The following is a 5,371-nucleotide window of genomic DNA, read 5'->3' as shown; positions in this document are numbered from 1 at the left end:
TAAGAGCAATTTACAGCTGCTTCTTCTGTTTTTCAGCATCTCATTCATCCTCCTAGAGCTATTAGATATAATTGTTTATGGTTCTGATATTAATTCAGTCAATTCTTTAATTATCCTTGGATCATATTGATCAGACTCAGATAAATCAGATGTTTTCAAACGGTCTGAGTGCTCCTAATCTGTTCTTTCCCCATTCTGGGCTAAGATTTTGGCATCACCTGTCCTAACTATCTGCTTGCAGGTGATCTTTTTATGAAGTCTGATAAAACAAAGGCAACAATTACTTAGCTTTCTTTATCATTTGTTGACAGATTTTCTTCTCTATTGAGTAGGGTATTAATCCTCTCCTCTGTCTTTCTCTTACTACTAATACAGAATAATTCTTGTTATCTTTGATGTCTCCTGACAGTTTAATCCTCTCATGACATCTTTTTAGTCTTTTAGTCTTTATACTTAGTAGTCTGACCCATCTTGATTTATATTTTCTTCTCATGCTTAATGTCAATAGTGAGCTCATGTCATGGTCAAGCTAACCTTACTATTATCCCTATTCTACTCAAAATTGGGATAAATGTGCCCTTAGAATTATTTTTCTGAGGAACTGTCCCTCTTCTTAGCTCCTTATTTCCTAAGACTTCCTTCCTATGAGATCTTAGCCATTAATTCCCTAAGTTTTTTGAAGCTTTCCTGAAGTCTAACTGGTTTTTTTTAGCTGTCATCTTTCCTTCCTTTTCTATGGACAACAAACTCTCTCATTTGCAAATGCTCTCACACAAAACACTGCCCACTTTCACATTCTCAGCCGGTTCTTCCTCACTGGTTAGAACTGAACTAAGAGCCTTATTTCTAGTTGTTTTCTGCATTCTCTGTAACAAAACCAAGCAAATTGACCAATTCGCCGTATTCTTGTGGCTAGTCCATGCTCTTTTCCCAATAGATGTCCAAGTAGTTAAAATGCCTTATTACTACTAAGTTTTTCATTTCAGCTAGTTGATCTTAAAATAACCATCCACCTTGTTATCTTGGGTTTCATGGTCTGACTGTAAGCTCACCTTGCTGTGATGTGCTTCTCTCCTTTCATTATTATCATGTATATTGTCGCAAGTCTAATTTACGACATATTCTGCACCCCAAAACAATGTATGTTTTCTTGCTATACAAAGCAAAACAAAACATCCTCCCTTTTCCTATCCTTATTTGAATAAGGATATATTAATATCCTCATATTAATATTCTAGTTTTCGGTTAAATTATACATTAATTATATGGAACTATTCATGCTAATGAAGTCATCATTTTGATCTTATTTTAAGACTTCCAATGTCTCTTATTCTCCCTGAATTAGTACACCAATATCTAAAAGAATTAGTTCCTTGTCTTGCCTATTATTCTATTATTAATAACTTTTTTTTTAGTTTTTATGCCTTGTTACATAAGAATGTGCATTCATCCACAGAACAAAATCCTCTGATTTGTTAACAAAGCATCATGCATATCAATGGTAGAGAGATTCAAAGCTCTTTTGAAGCTGAGGAAGCAGAATAGAGCTATCATACTCTAAGATTCTGAAACTTGACAATGTTTGTGTGCTTTCAAAGGAGGCCATGTTCAGTTAACTAGTGAACTTACTACATTATATTTTTAAATGTTAATATTTATTTTGGGAGACCATCAACTTGCTGACTACACACTTTAACTGAAACCCAACTGGTGTTTCTGTGTATTCAGGTAGAAATAATCCATACAGTGATAAATCCTTCTGGCAACACACTTGCTGAAATCATCTATGTCTAGAAAAGACTCTTGGTTTTAGGAAGCCTCTTATGTATCCATATGGATACAGTGTAAGACAAGCCCTTAGCAAACTCAAAGTTTGGCTGATAGAACTAAATTCATTATTATTATAAAATCCTCTTTATACCTGTTAAGAAACATAGGCTATTTTGCCACTGCTGTTAAATTTTCACTTATTAAATTTTGAAAGAGGCTATAGCAGTCTCTTGTAGTTTCACTTTCCTGTTCTAATGGATTCCTCATTAATCCACTGGTAAGATTAAGATCTAAGCTATTCTCATCTAAATGACAATAACAAATTGAGTGATCAATAATTAAGTGGATCGGTCTTGAACATTTGAATGTGTTTCAGCTGCTTCTTATGTGCTGTGATTGTAATTTGTTTCCTTTCTTTACTTTATGATTTTGAATATTATATAAATAACATTTTTACTTTTATATATTAAATATATATTCTTTCTCCAAAGATTTATTGCAACCTTTATTGCAAAGTTTCTATATTTAACAATAGTAACAAGATCCCCCCCCGCAAGAAATAGCACTAACACCAATAGTTCGGCAGTTCTTTTCTTTCCCTATTTCTAAAACATAACAATACTGCTCATAAAGACAAGCACAGATTATCTTCCCTCGTGGGGTCTACCAACTGGATCATCTGCTGCTCTGGACAACCTGGAACAGATCCATCTCTTTCCACTTCCTTAACCCCATACAGTAGAACAGCTACTGCTGCTAAAAGCCATGGCAGACAGACTTGTATCTTGCGTCTGTGTGTCATCTTGTCTCTCACCTTTTGCAGCCTCTGAGGTCTGCTTCTGGGAATTCTCATCCCCTGAACTCCTCTTCTGTGAGGTGAAAGTGACCTGTAACCAGAAGAGCAATACATTGTCAGGCAGTCTTACCTCAGATGCAGCAATTTCCTTAGATTGCTTTCACAAGGAAATGAGTCCTATGCACTCAGGCTCTACCAACCCTGTTCCTCATAACTGGGTATATGCAAGAGATCTAAATGTGTGAGCAAGTGAGGAAAAGGCCAGAACATGAGCACAACAATGATCTGTTTTGATGGGCTAGTGACAAGCCCATGGGTGCATTTGTATTTTTGAACTAGCCTGAGCTGGAATGCTGGTTTGGAGTAGCCAGTAGTTTCTCAAAACACACAGAAGTATGAGGTGTTGTTATCCCCTACACTGCTGAGCTACTAGACCTCTTCACTTTTGAGAGGGGTCTGGTAAGAAAACTTAAAATTTAGAAGGCCCCTGCAGACAGGAAGGAAGCTTGGAGGCAGGGGATTGTTGGGACATTCCTTAGGCTTTGAGGCCTCCGATGCTGATAACGCTTAGAGGTACAAAAAGGAATCAGGCAGGAGTTGGGGTTGTGTGGGGAGAAGTGTGGATAAGGTGGGAGTTGGGGCTGTGTGGGGAGAATCAGGGAACTGCGAATATTGAGGTAGGAGAATGTAGAATATATATCTGTAGGAAAAAATGAGTTTTGCTGCTCATAAACGTTCTTTTCCTTCAGACACGAATTTCACTTCTCATATCATCCTTGCAACATAGGCATTATTATCACCATTTGACAATTGTGACATTTTGGCAAGAAATTGGATTACTTGCCTACACGCAATAAAAATCATAGTCAGTGCTGAAATTCAAGAGTCCATATAATATAAATGTCTCTGGAATAGAAACTGTTCCAGAAGATATATCAGTGTAGTATCAGTGTAGTTAGTGTAGACAGTCCTCAGAATATCCTTGACAACTGATAGTATAACAATAACCGGAAACATACAATAGCTATAGTCTTTGAAACATGGTCTATTTTTTCATTAAATCTATGTAAAGAAGTCTGTCTGATTTCCCCACTTGTAATAATGCAAGCTCCCAAAATAAAATGCATGCGCTTCTGATAAACTGAGCACTCTAGATTCACTGTTACACTATAATAATTGTCACGCACAGGCTGTAACGAAACAGTAATACAAACTGTTCCCAGTACAACACGCATTATACAGTACCCTACCGAACATGAAATGACTAGTTGCACCCAGGCAATGGGCAGACTCTCTGAAGCAAAATCTATAAAGTGAGACAGCTGTCAGGGTGTATTCACTTACAGTTCTAACTACCTTGACAATATCTCTTTTATCCACTATTCTACCTACATCTCCATCTGCCTTTGTCCTTCAGATAGAAACAGAACTGCATATTTGCAGTATAATTACTTCACAAAACCATAAACCAGTCGACTCTAAGAACCAAACCTGGCCTCTGTTTGCAAAGACTCAGTTTTGCAGGTATGTGTGTAAATCACTTATGCATGCATATAAGCGGTGTCTCTACTGTACATATTGCATGACCACAATTTCCACATATAACTGACTGCATATACTTACCATGCGTGCAGGCAGGGACTAAGCTGAGGCCCCTCTGAAGTTTGCCCTTCCATGGTGTGCCGGAAGGAAGCAGACCACTGCAATTTCTTGGCTGACTAATGCTGCAATGGCACTTGCAAAACTTGTTTATCAAGTTAATGCTGCTTGTTGAATCAGTTCAGCAAACAGCACTGTGATGATGAGCACCCAGCTCCACAAAAGGCAGCAGTGCAGCAGCCAGAGCCCGAGGAGCACAGAAAGAACTATTCTTGGCTCTTTTACTTTCTCTCTGCCGAGTGTAGAGGGGAGCCGGGTCGAGGGAGGACCCGGAACAACCCTCGGGTGTCTCATGGAGGCTGGTTTCGAGAGGGAGGAGGAGGAAAGGGAGGCAGCTAAGGGAGAGCAGAGGAAGGAGAAAAGAAGAGAGAAAGGCGAGCGAGAGGCACCTAGCAGAGGACGAAGAGGAAGAAGCAGCAGCGAAGGAGAGCGGCGGGGGAGGCAGCCGCGAGAGGCGGGAGCAGCCGCGGCGGAGGGAGGAGCGGGCGGGCGAGCGCAGCCAATCCAGGGGGCTCGTCCATTTTTCGGTGCGAGTCAGGCACGTCAGCGGGGTGATGCTACGGCACTGGGAAGGGGCTGGGAGAGCCGCGGGACGCGGTAGCGGTGGGCACAGCCCGGCCGCTCGGGCTTGTAGGCGCCGCCGCTGAGGGGAACACTGCTTCCTCCTTCCCCGCCCGCCAGGGCCAGCCCCGTGGCGGGGGGCGCCGGGCCCGCCTCTGAGCCGCGCTCGCTAACGGAGCCGCTATCCGCCCCCGCTGCCGCTGCCCTGAGGGCGCCGACCGCGGCGCGCGGGCGAGGGGCCGTTGGGCGCGCGGGCAGCGGCCGTTGGGCGCGCGGGCGAGGGGCCGCTCGGCGTCCAATCAGCGGGCGCTCGGCGGACAATCGCGGGCGTTCGGCGTCCAGTCAGCGGCCGCCGCTGGCCGCGCAGGGCTGCCGAGGGGCGGGGGGCGCAGGTGGGGGAGGCCGAGGCCGAGGCCGAGGGGAGCGAGCCGAGCAGGACGGCGTTGGGGCCGGGTAAGGGGAGAGAGGCGGCCGCGGGGCGGGGCGCGTGGTGGTGCCGGCCGGGGAGAAGGGCAGTCCTGTAACGTTCAGGCGGGGGAGAGCGAGGGGCGTTAGCGGGGGTGGGAGGGTAGTGGGTCTGGGGGC

Source organism: Apteryx mantelli, unplaced genomic scaffold (assembly GCF_036417845.1).
Source record: "Apteryx mantelli isolate bAptMan1 unplaced genomic scaffold, bAptMan1.hap1 HAP1_SCAFFOLD_131, whole genome shotgun sequence".
In the NCBI taxonomy this organism is placed as follows: domain Eukaryota; kingdom Metazoa; phylum Chordata; class Aves; order Apterygiformes; family Apterygidae; genus Apteryx; species Apteryx mantelli.
This window is presented reverse-complemented; position numbering follows the sequence as displayed.